This window comes from Balaenoptera acutorostrata, chromosome 2 (assembly GCF_949987535.1).
Source record: "Balaenoptera acutorostrata chromosome 2, mBalAcu1.1, whole genome shotgun sequence".
NCBI lineage: Eukaryota > Metazoa > Chordata > Mammalia > Artiodactyla > Balaenopteridae > Balaenoptera > Balaenoptera acutorostrata.
In genome coordinates, this window is record NC_080065.1 from 57,420,705 (window position 1) to 57,440,599 (window position 19,895).

The following is a 19,895-nucleotide window of genomic DNA, read 5'->3' on the forward strand; positions in this document are numbered from 1 at the left end:
ATATGTGTAGATCCAGATTTCTAGGTGATGTCATTTTCCTTTTGCCTGGAGAAGTTCCTTCATGCTTCTTGTGGTGTGTTTCTGCTAGTGATAAAGTTTTTCAGGTCTTGTATGGTTGAAAAAGTCTTTTTTGCCTTTGTGTTTGAAAGGTATTTTCCTGGGGCATAGAATTTTAGGTTGACATTTTTTCTTCTGGATATTGGCCACTATCTTTTCTCATTGTTTCATATATATATATATATATAAATCTGCTGTTCCTTGTCTTTATTCCTCTGTATATAGCATATCTATATTCTCTGGTTGCTTTCAAGATTTTCTCTTTATCACTGTTTTTGAGCAATTTTATTATACTGTGCTTTAATGTAGTGTGTGTGTGTGTGTGTGCTGGGTTTTGTGTAGTTTCTTGGATCTATGGGTTTATAGTTTTCATCAAATTTGGAAAAAAAATTTTACCATTATTTCTTCAAATATTTTTTCTATCATCCCCTTTCTTTCAGGGACTCCAGTTACACATATATTAAGCCACTTGAAGTTGTTCCACAGCTCACTGGTATTCTTTTCACTTTTTTTCAATTATTTTATCTCTGTGTGTTTAATTTTGAACAGTTTCCATTACTCTATTATCAGGTTCACTACCTTTTCTTCTGCCATATCTAATCTGAAACTTATCCCATGTAGTTACGTTTTCATTTCGGACATTCTAGTTTTCATCTTTAAAAATTTGATCCATGCCTTTTTTATATTTTCATGTCTCAACTTTCTGAATGTATGGAATATAGTTATAGCAACTGTTTGATTGTCCTTCTCTGCTAATTCTAACATCTGTGTCAGTTATGGGTTGGTTTTGATTGAGTTTTCTTCTCATTATGAGTCATATTTTTTCCTTCTTTTTCCATACCTGGTCATTTTTTTGTTGGATGTTAGGGATTGTGAATCTTACCTTTCTAGGTGTTGGATATTTTTGTATTTCTATAAATATTCTTGTGTTGTATTCTGAGACATAGTTATTTGGAAATGTTTTCATATTTTCAGATCTTTCTATAAGACTTGTTATGTAGTACCAGAGCCATGTTTAGTTTAGAGCTAATTATTCTCTACTACTGAGGCCAAGGCTATTCTTAGTACTCTCCCAAGTCCATGTGACTTACAAAGTTTTCCACTCTAACTGTTGGGAATAGGTACTTCCTGACTCTGTGTGAGCGATTGGTCCCTCTAATCCTGTTGGTGATTCTCTTCCCAGTCTCAATTACTTTCATCACATGTATGTGGTGATCAATACTCTGCTGAACTGAAGGATTGACTCTGCAGTTCTCTGGAGTTCTCTTTCTTTGTGACTCTTTCTTCTCTGAACTCTGCCTTATGAATTACAGCTGCCCTGATGTCCCTAGGTACCCAGCTCCGTCTCTTTAACTCTGATTCTGCTGGACTACACCTGGTTTTCCCTCTCTGCTCCATGACCAAGAAAGTTTCTCAAGGTTGTAAGCTTGGGCATCCAGAGTTCTCACATCATTCATTTCTCATATCTCAGGGTCTATGTTCTTCATTGCATAATATCCAGTGTCTTGGAAACCAATGCTTCATATATTGTGTCTACTTTATTATTATGTGTGAGGCAAAAGGGAAAATCCAGTTCCCAAAACTCCATATTGGCCAGAAGTGGAAGTCCTAGCATGGTTTTTAATACAGGTTTGTCTCCATTTTCCAGATATGAAAATTAAGGCTTAGAGAGGATAGATAACTTAATCAACATCACACCTCTGTCAAGGACTATTACTAGGATTGGAATCAGGTTATCTGAATTCAGAGCCTTTGTGTTTCTTCACTACTGTACATTACCCTAATTCCTGAATATTTAAAATCTAGGCCTGATGAAGCAATTACAATGGATACTTAACTGCAACATATTTTTAATCAGAGGACCTCATTCTCTAACCATGCCAGCTAACAGAGTATTTACTGTAGGTCTTTGGGTGACTTTCAATACGAGCCCCCCTGCAGGAGTTCATGACTTTAATTTTCATATGTATTACTCTACAAGCATGACACCCTTTCTTAACTGACCTTTTAAAAATAAATAATCCACTATGCCTATATAAAAAGCATCATCCCATCAAATCACTTCACACTTCTCTTTGCCTTCCCAGTGTATAATGAGTGAATGTAACCAGAGGAAATTGACCATCTGCAACATAACACAGAGCTTCTTTTTCTACAGTGACTGGGAGACCACAGCTCTCTCTCTAGATTTTAGATAAAGCGATGCTTCTATGCAGACATTCAGAATTTTATGCAAAAGCATATTTGTGGCAAAATAGTCTTGGTCCCTTAGCCTCTGCCAGCAAAGGCCAAAGTAAAATTTTGCTAAACAGTCTCACTTCTTCTTTCTAACCCTAGCTTTTATTGTTTTACTGAAATCTATGAAAGTTTATATTTTTCCTAAAAACCCTAGCATTGTATTTAACTCATGTTTATTCAGAAGTGTGAACACGTTTAGGAGTCCTTTTAATAGATATTTTGTATAAATTATCTGTTAATCACATGGCTGGATTAAAATGAAGTAGTGACTAAACCAGTGGTCTTTCTCCTTTTGATTATTCACTTGGTAGGCTTTAGTATCTGTGAGAAATGAGAAAGATTTAGGGAAAATAGGAGGGTAGAAGCTATACATAACTAATAGAGTTGTGAACTGTCAACATATTTATGAGGTTACCATAGATGTGACCTCTTTAGAAAGGCAGCATTAAAGGCATTCCTTTTTCATATGAAAAAAAAATTTAGTATGCATTGCACAGTACATGAGGAAGAACTGAAACCAGTTTGGGAAATGACTGAATTAGGATCCTTCCTTGCTGTGTGACTTCTCAAATGCTGTAATTTATATCTGCAAGGGGTTTGGAGGCTTGCCACTTGGGGAATCTGCCTGTAAAGCTGTTTCATCTCATTGACAAGCTGAGAAATTTCTTCTTGGTTTGGCTTAATTGTGTTTTCTTTTATTTTGTACATTGTCGTCATTTTGGAAGACACTGAGCTGCTCTTGGATACATTGATCAGTAGGATTCACTTTAGTAATTTCCTAAAAGAGAAATACACAAACCTGCTAGACTTTCAAGTGCAGAGAAGATAAGTAACTCAATTTGGAATTCACTGGAGTAAACCCAATGGCTCCATCAATACTAGGAATCATTTTTCAGAGCAGTGGCATGCTGCATAAGATGTGAGATAGTTCTGTGTGCTGAATTAATTCCAGGGACTTGAATACATAGGTCAGTGAACACATAGAAACATTTTGGTTCTAAAAATAATCATGGCATCTTTCATTTACACGTGGTATTATAAATTTGAAAACGTAAGTTCACATTCCTAAAGGCGTTTACAATCCAGCTGGGGAAACAAAACAAAAATATAAAGAAAAATTAAATGCTGAACTCTATGGTGCTGATTATATAGGCATAAAAAATTAAGAGGAAAATCTGTATTATCTAGAGTAATTGAGGGAAGCTTTATGAAGGAGACAAAAATTGCTGGGTAGATGGGGTGAAGAGAGACATTCTTACAAATGATGAAAAACAGCATGGGCAAAGGCAAGGGGTTGGAAATCAGAGCAGCATACATGAAAGGAGGTGAGCTATTAAAGAATCCTGAAGGGGAGGGCTGGGAAATAAAGTACTATCAGATGACGAGTGGCCTGGAAAGCCAAACAGAAGAATTTGTAACTAATGCAAAAAAATAACATTAAGCCACTGTAGATTTTTGAGCAAACGACAGCTTTAAGTACAGTTTTATGATTAGCCTGGCAGTGATGCGCAAGGTGGATGACAGAGAAGATGAAGTGAGAGGGACCAGCTCGAACCTAGTGGGGTCATTCAAGTTAGGAGGACTATGTCAGGGATTTGAGAAAAAAACAAAAGAGACAGAAAGGATCCATTAATATTCTGAAGGAAGAAATAGGAGGCTTGAATATCCCACCTTTCACTGTTCTCCATATCCCCAATGGCAGATTTCAGAAATGGGGACAAGTAGTGGAGGACAGAAGTGTGTATCTGCCCAATTCTCTCTTATCATCTTATGTAGATGTCCAGCTACTCAACCTCTTTGGGTGCCGTCTCTATAATTAACTGAACTTTCCACAAGAAGGGATAGAGTGTGGCATGGTGTTTAATTGCATGAGGATTAGAACATTGGTACTTTTTTTCCCCTTCTGAAAATAGAATGAAAAATTTTAAAGTTAAAATTGAGAAACTAGAAACAATGATGACAAAATGAAGGAAAAAGAGTTTTCCGGGAAGGAAAGGAAAGTAATCGGAGTCAGAAAGGAAATATAATTGAAAAGAAAAACGAATAGAGAGAGGACAAAAGCAGACTGCCAGCTCCTGAGGGTTTGAATTGCCTGGGCTAAGATTCAGTTCCTAAGTCTGGTCTTCCTGAAGAATGGTAGAATTCTAGAGTTTAGAAACCTTCCCCCTCCTTTTGATTCTTGAGAAAACTGATGTCCAAAGAAGTAAAGTGGCTTGCTCAAAATTAGATACTTAATGAGAACTGCAGACAGGGCAAGGACATAGGTTTGTTAACTCCTGCTTCAGGGCTCTATTCCAGCCCCACAGTTCCTTTCCTAGAAAGGAGTTAGAGATTTATTCCACATGGTATTAAGGCCTGCCTACTTTAGACAACTACTTTTTGGTCACTCATTTAGGCTGTCTTGGTCCATTTTTCTTCCAGATGTGAAAGATGCAGTAATATAAACTATAAAAGAAAAGGTACCATAATAAGAGAAACAAATTTAAAGGAAGAAAAAGAAGAATGAGAAATAAGAAACTAAAAGAAAAAGCATTACCAAAACAATCTTGAAAAAGAAAAACAAAGTTGGAACTCTCAGATTTCCTGGCTTCAAAACTTATTACAAAGCTACAGTAATCAATATACTGTGGTACAGGCATAAAGACAGACATTTAGACTAATGGAATAGAATAGAGGGCCCAGAAACAAATCCTCACATATATGGCCAAGTGATCTTTAACAAGGGTATTAGGACCATTCAGTGGAGGAAAGGACAGTCTCTTCAACAAATGGTGTTGGGAAAACTGGACATCCAAATGCAAAATAATGAAGTGATACCTTTATCTTACACCATACACAAAAATTAACTCAATTAACCAAAGACCTAAATGTAAAACCTAAACTATAAAACTCTTATAATAAAACATAGGGGAAAATCTTCATGACATTGGATTTGGCAAGGATTTCTTGGATATGACACAAAAAGCACAGGCAACAAAAGTAAAAAGACAAATTGGACTACATCAAAATTAAAAACTTCTATGCATCAAAGGACACAGTCAACAGAGCAAAAAGGCAACCTAGGAAATGGGAAAATATTTGCAAATCATTTAACTAATAAGGTGTTAATATCCAGAATATATAAAAACCTCCTACAATTCAACAACGATAATAAAACAATCTGATTAGAAAATGAGCAAAGGACCTGAATAGACGTTTCTGCAAAGAAGATATACAAATGGCCAATAAGCACATGAAAAGATGTTCATGACTAATCATTAGGGAAATGTAAATCAAAACCACCATGAGATACTACCTCATACTCATTAGGATGGCTATTACATAAAATAAACAAACAAACAAACCAGAAAGTAACTAGTGTTGCTGAGAATGTGGAGATATTGGAACCCTTGTGCATTGCTAGTGGAATTGTAAAATGGTATAGCTGCTTTGGAAAACAGTATGGTGGTTCCTTAAAAAATTAAAAATGAATTACCATATGACTCAGCAATTCCAATTGTGGGTGTATATCCAAAGGAATTGAAAGCCGGATCTCAAAGAGATACCTGTATACCTGTGTTCATAGCAGCACTATTCACAATAGCCGAGAGGTAGAAGCCCTCCAAGTGCCTATGGACAGATAAATGGATAAATGAAATGTGGTATATATTTACAGTGGAATATGATTCATCATTAAAAGTAAGGAAATTTTGGCACATGCTCCAACATGGATGAATCTTGAGGACATTATGCTGTGATATAGGCCAGTTACAAAATGACAAATACTGTATAACTCCATTTGTACAAAGTCTTAGAGTAGTCAGATTCATAGAAAGAGAACATAGAATGGTGAGTGCCAGAAGCTGGAAGGAAGGGAAAATGGGATGTTGTTATTTAATGGGTATGGCACTTCAGTTTTACACAATGAAAAAATTCTGGAAATTGGTTGCACAACGATGTGAATATACTTACCACTACTGAACTGTACATTTAGAAATGGTTAAGATGGTAAACTGTGATGAGTTCTTCACACACTTAAAAATAAAATTAAAACAAGAAAAGCATTCAATGCCATCATATATTCATATCTTTTATATCCTCTTCCCAGAAATGTTTATGTAATTAATGTACCTGAGAAAATTTAAATGAACACATTTGTTGATATAAACATATATTTGACCTATTCATGAATAGACAAACAAGATATGACTCATTTGCATACAGATATAAATGGCTACCTCATTTTTATATTAATTTATTTTTCTAATTAGATTTTTAATTAAAACATTTACATTGGTTTTAAAATAAAAAACTTAAATACATATATAGAAATAATGTGACTTCAATAATTATAACTAACATATATTATGATTTAAATATCATAAATATTAAAAAATCATATGCTTGAAAAACATATTCAAGAGGGTTTAAAGAATACACACATTTTACAAAGTTATGAACTGAAAACTAGAATTAAGATTATTTATAATCAGGAAAAATTTATTAGCAAGTTGAAATAATTTCCTACCTAAATAAAAAATCACTGCTATTGAAAAGGATTCTTTGGACTGAATAATCCATATTCATAGTCTACATTGATCAAATCCATTGGACAATTGTATAATTTATTCTTCACCTTAACTCTATAGCCAGAGACTGAGTTTAAACCTCTCACATTAAGCAAATCAACTGGAGAATTCCACCTTTTGTTTACTATCCCCCTTGTTGCAGTGAGCAACTATCTAACCACAGTTAAATTACTGATCTCTCCATTTCTTTATATCCCTTCCTGGTGAACAAGAATTCTATCATGTACCACGGATGAAGACACTTTTCTTAAGATGTTGAGACATAATTCTTAATTTGTAGAATCTGCTATCTTTGTGTGCATGAGACAAAAGATGTCCTACAACATTCCCCTTATATGCTACCCCCACCTCATCAGCAACATCCCTTCAAAGCAGGATATAAAGGAGAAAAGAAAAAATTAACTTTCCGGCGTAATTATTTTCCAACTGCCTCTTGGAAAGAGTATGGGAGGCATTGCCTAACATGGTGCTAGCCTGTTGCCTCCATATAAAAAGTGAACCTGGATTCATTTGCTCAAAATATGGAAAGCACTTGGCCAGGGCCAAGGTATTACAAAAGAAATAGGGTTTCTATTTTCTGGGAACCTGCAGTCTAGAGATGAGGAAAGCACAAAAATTTGCATATATATATATATATATATGTATACACACACACACACACACACACATAGTCCTATATATACATATTCTTTATATAAAGTCTTTTTGTATATTTATATTAATTAGGAGATAGATACACATATTATAAAACATCAATTGGTATATATACATACATACATACATACATACACACACATAAACACAGACATGCACCCTTTTTTCCAAGATATAATATTTTCAATCTTCACAAGTTAATATTTCATTTAAAATTCAGAGGGTGTTCTTTTTTAAATATAAGATTATTCTAACTTCACCTGAAAGTGAAACAAAACATTCAAGAATAACTAAAAAAAAATTTTGAAAAGCATTAAAATTTAAGTGGAGACATATTCTATTAGCTGCTTCAGAGCCACGCTTGTGGTAAATCGAAGATGGCGGAAGAGTAGGATGTGGAGATCACCTTCCTCCCCACAAATATATCAGAAATACATCTACATGTGGAACAACTCCTGCAGAACACCTACTGAACGCTGGTAGAAGACCTCAGACCTCCCAAAAGGCAAGAAACACCCCACGTACCTGGGTAGGGCAAAAGAAAAAAGAAAAAAACAGAGACGAAAGAATAGGGACGGGACCTGCACCAGTGGGAGGGAGCCATGAAGGAGGACAGGTTTCCACACACTAGGAAGCCCCTTCACAGGCGGAGACTGCGGGTGGCGGAGGGGGGAAGCTTCGGAGCCACGGAGGAGAGCGCAGCCACAGGGGTGCGGAGGGCAAAGCGGAGAGATTCCCGCATGGAGGATTGCTGCCGAGTAGCACTCACCAGCCCGAGAGGCTTTTCTGCTCAGCTGCCGGGGCGGGTGGGGGCTGGGAGCTGAGGCTCGGGCTTCGGTCGGATCGCAGGGAGGGGACTGGGGTTGGCGGCGTGAACACAGCCTGAAGGGGTTAGTGCACCACAGCTAGCCGGGAGGGAGTCCGGGAAAAAGTCCGGAGCTGCCGAAGAGGCAAGAGACTTTTTCTTCCCTCTTTGTTTCCTGGTGCGCGAGGAGAGGGGATTCAGAGCGCCACGTAAACGAGCTCCAGAGACGAGCGCGAGCCGCAGCAATCAGCGCAGACCCCAGAGACGGGCACGAAACGCTAAGGCTGCTGCTGCCACCACCAAGAAGCCTGTGTGCGAGCACAGGTCACTCTCCACACCGCCCCTCCCGGGAGCCGGTGCAGCCCGCCATGGCCAGGGTCCCGTGATCCCGGGACAACTTCCCCGGGAGAACGCACGGTGCGCCTCAGGCTGGTGCAACATCATGCCGGCCTCTGCCACCGCAGGCTCGCCCCGCATCCATATCTCTCCCTCCCCCCGGCCTGAGTGAGCCAGAGCCCCAGAATCAGCTGCTACTTTAACCCCATCCTGTGTGAGCGAAGAACAGACGCCCTCAGCCGACCTACACGCAGAGGCGGGTCCAAATCCAAAGCTGAACCCCAGAAAATGTGCGAACAAAGAAGAGAAAGGGAAATTTCTCCCAGCAGCCTCAGGAGCAGCAGATTAATTCTCTACAATCAACATGATGTACCCTGCAACTGTGGAATACCTGAATAGACAACGATTCATCCCAAATTGAGGAGGTGGACTTGGGAGCAATGATATATATATATTTTTTCCCTTTTTCTCTTTTTGTGAGTGTGTATTTGTATGCTTCTGTGTGTAATTTTGTCTATATAGCTTTGCTTTTACCATATGTCCTAGGGTTCTGTCTGTCCGTTTTTTTTTTTGTTTATTTTGTTGGGGTTTTTTTAATACAGTTTTTAGCGCTTGTTGTCATTGGTGGATTTGTTTTTTGGTTTAGTTGCTCTCTTCTTTCTTTTTTTTTAAATTACTTAAAAATTTTTTTCAATAATTATTTTTTATTTTAAGAAATTTTTAATTTAATTTAATTTAATTTTATCTTCTTCTTTCTTTTTTTTTCTCCCTTTTATTGTGAGCTGTGTGGATGACAGGCTCTTGGTGCTCCAGCCAGGCATCAGGGCTGTGCCTCTGAGGTGGGAGAGCCAAGTTCAGAACATTGGTCCACAAGAGACCTCCCAGCTCCACGTAATATCAAACAGCAAAAATTTCCCAGAGATCTCCATCTCAGCATCAAGACCCAGCTTCACTCAACGACCAGCAAGCTACAGTGCTGGACACACTATGCCAAACAACTAGCAAGACAGGAACACAACCCCAGCCATTAGTAGAGAGGCTGCTTAAAATCATAATAAGGCCACAGACACCCCAAAACACACCACCAGACGTGGACCTGCCCACCAGAAAGACAAGATCCAGCCTCATCCACCAGAACACAGGCACTAGTCCCCTCCACCAGGAAGCCTACACAACCCACTGAACCAACCTTACCCACTGGGGGCAGACACAAAAAACAACAGGAACTACGAACCTGCAGCCTGCAAAAAGGAGACCCCAAACACAGTAAGTTAAGCAAAATGAGAAGACAGAGAAACACACAGCAGATGAAGGAGCAAGGTAAAAACCCACCAGACCTAACAAATGAAGAGGAAATAGGCAGTCTACCTGAAAAAGAATTCAGAATAATGATAGTAAAGATGATCCAAAATTCATGGAAATAGAATGGAGAAAATACAAGAAACATTTAACAAGGACCTAGAAGAACTAAAGAGCAAACAAACAGTGATGAACAACACAATAACTGAAATTAAAAATTCTCTAGAAGGAATCAATAGCAGAATAACTGAGGCAGAAGAACGGATAAGTGACCTGGAAGATAAAATAGTGGAAATAACTACTGCAGAACAGAATAAAGAAAAATAATGAAAAGAATTGAGGACAGTCTTAGAGACCACTGGGACAACATTAAACGCACCAATATTCGAATTATAGGGGTCCCAGAAGAAGAAGTGAAAAAGAAAGGCACTGAGAAAATATTTGAAGTGATTATAGTTGAAAACTTCCCTAATATGGGAAAGGAAATAGTTAATCAAGTCCAGGAAGCACAGAGAGTCCCATACAGGATAAATCCAAGGAGAAACACGCCAAGACACATATTAATCAAACTATCAAAAATTAAATACAAAGAAAAAATATTAAAAGCAGCAAGGGAAAAACAACAAATAACATACAAGGGAATACCCATAAGGTTAACAGCTGATCTTTCAGCAGAAACTCTGCAAGGCAGAAGGGAGTGGCAGGACATATTTAAAGTGATGAAGGGGAAAAACCTACAACCAAGATTACTCTACCCAGCAAGGATCTCATTCAGATTTGATGGAGAAATTAAAACCTTTACAGACAAGCAAAAGCTAAGAGAATTCAGCACCACCAAACCAGCTTTACAGCAAATGCTAAAGGAACTTCTCTAGGAAGGAAACACAAGAGAAGGAAAAGACCTACAATAACAAACACAAAACAATTAAGAAAATGGTAATAGGAACATACATATCGATAATTACCTTAAATGTAAATGGATTAAATGCTCCAACCAAAAGACATAGACTGGCTGAATGGATACAAAAATAAGACCCATATATACGCTGTCTACAAGAGACCCACTTCAGACCTAGGGACACATACAGACTGAAAGTGAGGGGATGGAAAAAGATATTCCATGCAAATAGAAATCAAAAGAAAGCTGGAGTAGCAATTCTCTTATCAGACAAAATAGACTTTAAAACAAAGACTATTACAAGAGACAAAGAAGGACACTACATAATGATCAAGGCATCAATCCAAGAAGGAGATATAACAATTGTAAATATTTATGCACCCAACATAGGAGCACCTCAATACATAAGGCAAATGCTAACAGCCATAAAAGGGGAAATCGACAGTAACACAATCATAGTAGGGGACATTAACACCCCACTTTCACCAATGGACAGATCATACAAAATGAAAGTAAATCGGGAAACACAAGCTTTAAATGATGCATTAAACAAGATGGACTTAATTGATATTTATAGGACATTCCATCCAAAAACCACAGAATACACTTTCATTTCTTCTTCTTTTTTTTTCACACACACACACAGTATTTTATTTTTACAAGAGACAAATAAACTGACACCAAGCATTGTAAATGGATGACTACAACAAAAGCAACAATGATTGCAATTACCAAACAGAAAACACACTCATACTATGTCATAATATTGACATTCAGTACAGTAATCCTCCACTGTAAAAGCTCCATTACTTTGCAGTGAAAATTGATTTGTATATTTTTTGCCTCTGAGTCCTTGTGGGATTTTTTTTTTATTCAAACAGAAAGTCACAAAAATTATAATCATCCTCATCAGTTCACTCAGCCCCATGTAATTAATTTTGTTTCATCTTGATCTTTTGTTAGCACTTTTATGAATTCATCAGTTTTCCATTAGAGTTCTGAAAATGCTTATTCATTCAGTTCAGCAGTATAGTCAGTTACCAGAAACCTGTACTTGTCAGAGCCTTCTCCATGAATTCCTTGAAGATGAAACACTTTTATAGGAACATTTTTGCAAAAGCATCAGAGTATACCCAGAACTGTCTGTAAATGACAAAAGACTTAAAAATGACCACGGTTAAAGATTTGATGAAAGTTCATAATAGTGCAATTGACAAGGAAATTTAGTTATTTCTGAGATATACATTTTAAAGTAATAACTAGAATTATGACTTATAACATTATACCAGAACATATAACATTTTTAGAAATTTCATGTAATGACTGAAACATTTATATTAACATATTTCCATACAAATAACCCAAAGAAAGTTTAGTATTAGTAGTTTTTTTGTTTGTTGGTTGGTTTTTTATACTGCAGGTTCTTATTAGTCATCAATTTCATACACATCAGTGTATACATGGCAATCCCAATCACCCAATTCAGCACACCACCATCCCCACCCCACCACATGTTCCCCCCTTGGTGTCCACAGGTTTGTTCTCTACATCTGTGTCTTAACTTCTGCCCTGCAAACCGGTTCATCTGTACCATTTTTCTAGGTTCCGTACACATGCGTTAATATAGGATATTTGTTTTTCTCTTTCTGACTTACTTCACTATGTATGACAGTCTTTAGATCCATCCACGTCTAAACAAATGACTCAATTTCGTTCCTTTTTATGGCTGAGTAATATTCCATTGTATATATGTATCACAACTTCTTTATCCATTCATCTGTCGATGGGCATTTAGGTTGCTTCCATGACCTGGCTATTGTAAATAGTGCTGCAATGAACATAGGGGTGCATGTGTCGTTTTGAATGATGGTTTTCTCTGGGTATATGCCCAGGAGTGGGATTGCTGGGTCATATGGTAATTCTACTTTTAGTTTTTTAAGGAACCTCCATACTGTCTCCATAGTGGCTGTATCAATTTACATTCCCACCAACAGCACAAGAGGGTTCCCTTTTCTCCACACCCTCTCCAGCATTTGTTGTTTGTAGATTTTCTGATGATGCCCATTCTAACTGGTGTGAGGTGATATCTCATTGTAGTTTTGATTTGCATTGCTGTAATAATTAGTGATGTTGACCAGCTTTTCATGTGCTTCTTGACCATCTGTATATCTTCTTTGGAGAAATGTCTATTTAGGTCTTCTGCCCATTTATTGATTGGGTTGTTTGTTTCTTTAATATTGAGCTGCATGAGCTGTTGATATATTTTGGAGATTAATCCTTTGTCCGTTGATTCGTTTGCAAATATTTTCTCCCATTCTGAGGGTTGTCTTTTCATCTTGTTTATGGTTTCCTTTGCTGTGCAAAACCTTTGAAGTTTCATTAGGTCCCATTTGTTTATTTTTGTTTTTATTTCCATTACTCTAGGAGGTGAATCAAAAAAGATCATGCTGTGATTTATGTCAAAGACTGTTCTTCCTATGTTTTCCTCTAAGAGTTTTATAATGTCCAGTCTTACATTTAGGTATTGAATCCATTTTGAGTTTATTTTTGTGTATGGTGTTGGGGAGTGTTCTAATTTCTTTCTTTTACATGTAGCTGTCCAGTTTTCCCAGCACCACTTATTGAAGAGACTGTCTTTTCTCCATTGTATATCTTTGCCTCCTTTGTCATAGATTAGTTGACCATAGGTGCATGAGTTTATCTATGGGCTTTCTATCTTGTTCCATTGATCTATGTTTCTGTTTTTGTGCCAGTACCATATTGTCTTGATTACTGTAGCTTTGTAGTATAGTCTGAAGTCAGGGAGTCTGATTCCTCCAGCTCTGTTTTTTTCCTTCAAGACTGCTTTGGCTATTCGGGGTCTTTTGTGTCTCCATACAAATTTTAAGATGATTTTTTCTAGTTCTGTAAAAAATGCCATTGGTAATTTTATAGGGATTGCATTAAATCTGTAGATTGCTTTGGGTAGTATAGTCATTTTCACAATATTGATTCTTCCAATCCAAGAACATGGTATATCTCTCCATCTGTTAGTATCATATTTAATTTCTTTCATCAGTGTCTTATAGTTTTTTGCATACAGGTCTTTTGTCTCCCTAGGTAGGTTTATTCCTAGGTATTGTATTCTTTTTGTTGCAATGGTAAATGGGAGTGTTTCCTTAATTTCTCTTTCAGATTTTTCATCATTAGTGTACAGGAATGCAAGAGATTTCTGTGCATTAATTTGGTATCCTGCAACTTTACCAAATTCATTGATTATCTCTAGTAGTTTTCTGGTGGCATTTTTAGAATTCTCTATGTATAGTATCATGTCATCTGCAAACAGTGACAGTTTTACTTCTTTTCCAATTTGTATTCCTTTTATTTCTTTTTCTTCTCTGATTGCCGTGGCTAGGACTTCCAAAACTATGTTGAATAATAGTGGTGAGAGTGGACATCCTTGTCTCGTTCCTGATCTTAGAGGAAATGCTTTCAGTTTTTCACCATTCAGAATGATGTTTGCTGTGGGTTTGTCGTATATGGCCTTTATTATGTTGAGGTAGGTTCCCTCTATGCCCACTTTCTGGAGAGTTTTTATCATAAATGGGTGTTGAATTTTGTCAAAAGCTTTTTCTGCATCTATTGAGATGATCCTATGGTTTTTATTCTTCAGTTTGTTAATATGGTGTATCACATTGATTGATTTGCGTATATTGAAGAATCCTTGCATCCCTGGGATAAATCCCACTTGATCATGGTGTATGATCCTTTTAGTGTGTTGTTGGATTCTGTTTGCTAGTATTTTGTTGAGGATTTTTGCATATATATTCATCAGTGATATTGGTCTGTAATTTTCTTTTTTTGTAGTATCTTTGTCTGGTTTTGAAACCACGGTGATGGTGGCCTCGTAGAATGAGTTTGGGAGTGTTCCTTCCTCTGCAATTTTTTGGAAGAGTTTGAGAAGGATGGGTGTTAGCTCTTCTCTAAATGTTTGATAGAATTCACCTGTGAAGCCATCTGGTCCTGGACTTTTGTTTGTTGGAAGATTTTTAATCACAGTTTCAATTTCATTACTTGTGATTGTTCTGTTCATATTTTCTGTTTCTTCCTGGTTCAGTCTTGGAAGGTTATACCTTTTTAAGAATTTGTCCATTTCTTCCAGGTTGTCCATTTTACTGGCATAGAGTTGCTTGTAGTAGTCTCTTAGGATGCTTTGTATTTCTGCGGTGTCTGTTGTAAGTTCTCCTTTTTCATTTCTAATTTTATTGATTTGAGTCCTCTCCCTCTTTTTCTTGATAAGTCTGGGTAATGGCTTATCAATTTTCTTTATCTTCTCAAAGAACCAGCTTTTAGTTTTATTGATCTTTGCTATTGTTTTATTTGTCTCTATTTCATTTATTTCTGCTCTAGTCTTTATGATTTCTTTCCTTCTGATAACTTTGGGTTTTGTTTGTTCTTCTTTCTTTAGTTCCTTTAGGTGTAAGGTTAGATTGTTTACTTGAGATTTTTCTTGTTTCTTTAGGTAGGCTTGTATAGCTGTGAACTTCCCTCTTAGAACTGCTTCTGCTGCAACCCATAGGTTTTGGGTCGTCGTGTTTTCATTGTCATTTGTCTCTAGGTATTTTTTGATTTCCTCTTCAATTTCTTCAGTGATCTCTTGGTTATTTAGTAACGTATTGTTTAGCCTCCACGTGTTTGTGTTGTTTACGTTTTTTCCCCTGTAATTCATTTCTAATCTCATAGTGTTGTGGTCAGAAAAGATGCTTGATATGATTTCAATTTTCTTAAATTTTCTGAGGCTTGATTTGTGACCCAAGATGTGATCTATCCTGGAGAATGTTCCATGCGCACTTGAGAAGAAAGTGTAATCTGCTGTTTTTGGATGGAATGTCCTATAAATATCAATTAAATCTATCTGGTCTATTGTGTCATTTAAAGCTTCTGTTTCCTTATTTATTTTCATTTTGGATGATCTGTCCATTGGTGTAAGTGAGGTGTTAAAGTGCCCCACTATTGTTCTGTTACTGTCTATTTCCTCTTGTATAGCTCTTAGGAGTTGCCTTTTGTATTGAGGTGCTCCTATGTTGGGTGCATATATATTTATAATTGTTATATCTTCTTTGATTGATCCCTTGATCATTATGTAGTGTCCTTCCTTGTCTCTTATAACATTCTTTATTTTAAAGTCTATTTTATCTGATATGAGTATAGCTACTCCAGCTTTCTTTTAATTTCCATTTGCATGGAATATCTTTTTCCATCCCCTCACTTTCAGTCTGTATATGTCCCTAGGTCTGAAGTGGGTCTCTTGTAGACAGCATATATATGGGTCTTGTTTTTGTATCCATTCAGCAAGCCTGTGTCTTTTGGTTGGAGCAGTTAATCCATTCACGTTTAAGGTAATTATCGATATGTATGTTCCTGTGACCATTTTCTTAATTGTTTTGGGTTTGTTTTTGTACGTCCTTTTCTTCTCCTGTGTTTCCCACTTAGAGAAGTTCCTTTAGCATTTGTTGTAGAGCTGGTTTGGTGGTGCTGAATTCTCTTAGCTTTTGCTTGTCTGTAAAGCTTTTGATTTCTCCATCGAATCTGAATGAGATCCTTCCTGGGTAGAGTAATGTTGGTTCTAGGTTCTTCCCTTTCATCACGGTAAGTATATCATGCCACTCCCTTCTGGCTTGTAGAGTTTCTGCTGAGAATACAGCTGTTAACCTTATGGGAGTTCCTTGTATGTTATTTGTCGTTTTTCCCTTGCTGCTTTCAATAATTTTTCTTTGTCTTTAATTTTTGCCAATTTGATTACTGTGTGTCTCAGCGTGTTTCTCCTTGGGTTTATCCTGTATGGGACTCACTGCGCTTCTTGGACTTGGGTGGCTATTTCCTTTCCCATGTTAGGGAAGTTTTCGACTATAATCTCTTCAAATATCTTCTCGGGTCCTTTTTCTCTCTCTTCTCCTTCTGGGACCCCTATAATGCAAATGTTGTAGCATTTAATGTTGTCCCAGAGGTCTCTTACGCTGTCTTCATTTCTTTTCATTCTTTTTTCTTTATTTTGTTCTGCAGCAGTGAATTCCACCATTCTGTCTTCCAGGTCACTTATCCGTTCTTCTGTCTCAGTTATTCTGCTATTGATTCCTTTTCATGTAGTTTTCATTTCAGTTATTGTTTTGTTCATCTCTGTTTGTTTGTTCTTTAATTCTTCTAGGTCTTTGTTCAACGTTTCTTGCATCTTCTCTATCTTTGCCTCCATTCTTTTTCCAAGGTCCTGGATCATCTTCACTATCATTATTCTGAATTCTTTTTCTGGAAGGTTGCCTATCTCCACTTCATTTAGTTGTTTTTCTGGGATTTTATCTTTTTCCTTCATCTGGTACATAGCCCTCTGCCTTTTCATCTTGTCTATCTTTCTGTGACTGTGGTTTTTGTTCCACAGGCTGCAGGATTGTAGTTCTTCTTGCTTCTGCTGTCTGCCCTCTGGTGGATGAGGCTATCTAAGAGGCTTGATGGGAGGGACTGGTGTTGTGTAGAGCTGACTGTTTCTCTGGTGGGCAGAGTTCAATAAAACTTTAATCTACTTGACTGTTGATGGGTGGGGCTGGGTTCCCTCCCTGTTTGTTGTTTGGCTTGAGGCCACCCAACACTGGAGCCTACCTGGGCTCTTTGGTGGGCTAATGACAGACTCTGGGAGGGCTCACGCCAAGGAGTACTTGCCAGAACTTCTGCTACCAGTGTCCTTGTCCCAACAGTGAGCCATAGCGCCCCCCCCCCACCCCGGCTCTGCAGGAGACCCTCCAAAACTAGCAGGTAGGTCTGGTTCAGTCTCCCCTGGGGTCACTGCTCCTTACCCTGGGTCCCGATGCACACACTACTTTGTGTGTGCCCTCCAAGAGTGGAGTCTCTGTTTCCCTCAGTCCTGTTGAAGTCCTGCAATCAATTCCCACTAGGCTTCAAAGTCTGATTCTCTAGGACTTCCTCCTCCCATTGCCAGACCCCCAGGTTGGAAAGCCTGACGTGGGGCTCAGAACCTTCACTCCAGTGTGTGGACTTCTGTGGTTTAAGTGTTCTCCAGTCTGTGAGTCACCACCCGCCAGTTATGGGATTTGATTTTACTGTGATTGCGCCCATCCTACCATCTCATTGTGGCTTCTCCTTTGTCTTTGGATGTGGGGTATCTTTTTTGGTGAGTTCCAATGTCTTTGTGTCAGTGATTTTCCAGCAGCTAGTTGTGATTCTGGTGTTCTCGCAAGAGGGAGTGAGAGCACATCCTTCTACTCTGCCATCTTCAGAATAAACTTTCTTCTCAAGTGCTCATGGAACATTCTCCAGGATAGATCATATCTTGGGTCACAAGTCATGCCTTGGTAAATTTAAGAAAATTGAAATCATATCGACTATCTTTTCTGACCATAATGTTATGAGACTAGATACCAATTACAGGAAAAAAATCTGTAAAAAATACAAACATATGGAGGCTAAACAATGCACTACTTAATAACCAAGAGATCATTGAAGAAATCAAAGAGGAAATCAAAAAATACCTAGAAACAAAACACCACGACCCAAAACCTGTGGAATGCAGCAAAAGCAGTTCTAAGAGGGGAGTTTACAGCAATACAATCCTACTTTAAGGAACAAGAAACATCTCAAATAAATAACTTAAACTTACACCTAAAGCAATGAGAGAAAGAAGAACAAGAAAACCCCAACGTTAGCAAAAGGAAAGAAGTCATAAAGATCAGATCAGAAATAAATGAAAAAGAAATGAAGGAAACAATAGCAAATATCAATAAAACTAAAAGCTGGTTCTTTGAGAAGATAAACAAAATTGATAAACCATTAGCCAGACTCATCAAGAAAAAAAGGGAGAAGACTTAAATCAATAGAATTAGAAATGAAAAAGGGGAAGTAAGAACTGACACTGCAGAAATATAAAGGATCATGAGAGATTACCACAAGGAACTATATTCCAATAAAAAGGACAACCTGGAAGAAATGGACAAATTCTTAGAAAGGCACAACCTTCTGAGACTGAACCAGGAAGAAATAGAAAATATGAACAGACCAATCACAAGCACTGAAATTGAGACTGTGATTAAAAATCTTCCAACAAACAGAAGTCCAGGACCAGATGGCTTCACAGGCGAATTCTATCAAACATTTAGAGAAGAGCTAACACCTATCCTTCTCAAACTCTTCCAAAATATAGCAGAGGGAGGAACACTCCCAAACTCGTTCTACGAGGCCACCATCACCCTGATACCAAAACCAGACAAAACTGTTACAAAGAAAGAAAACTACAGGCCAATATTACTAGCAAATAGAATCCAACAGCACATTAAAAGGGTCATACACCATGATCAAGTGGGATTTATCCCAGGGATGCAAGGATTCTTCAATATACACAAATCAGTCACTGTGATACACCATATTAACAAATGAAGGAGAAAAACCACATGATCATCTCAATAGATGCAGAGAAATCTTTTGACAAAATTCAACACGAATTTATGATAAAAACCCTCCAGAAAGTAGGCATAGAGGGAACTTACCTCCATATAATAAAGGCCATATATGACAAACCCACAGCCAACATCGTCCTCAATGGTGAAAAACTGAAACCATTTCCACTAAGATCAGGAACATGACAAGGTTGCCCACTCTCACCACTATTATTCAACATAGGTTTGGAAGTTTTAACCACAGCAATCAGAGAAAAAAAAGAAATATAAGGAATCCAAATTGGAACAGAAGAAGTAGAGCTGTCATTGTTTGCAGATGACATGATACTATACATAGAGAATCCGAAAGATGCTACCAGAAAACTACTAGAACTAATCAATGAATTTGGTAAAGTAGCAGGATACAAAATTAATGCACAGAAATCTCTTGCATTCCTATACATTAATGATGAAAAATCTGAAAGTGAAATTAAGAAAACACTCCCATTTACCACTGCACCAAAAACAATAAAATACCTAGGAATAAACCTACCTAAGGAGACAAAAAACCTGTATGCAGAAAATTAGAAGACACTGATGAAAGAAATTAAAGATGATACAAA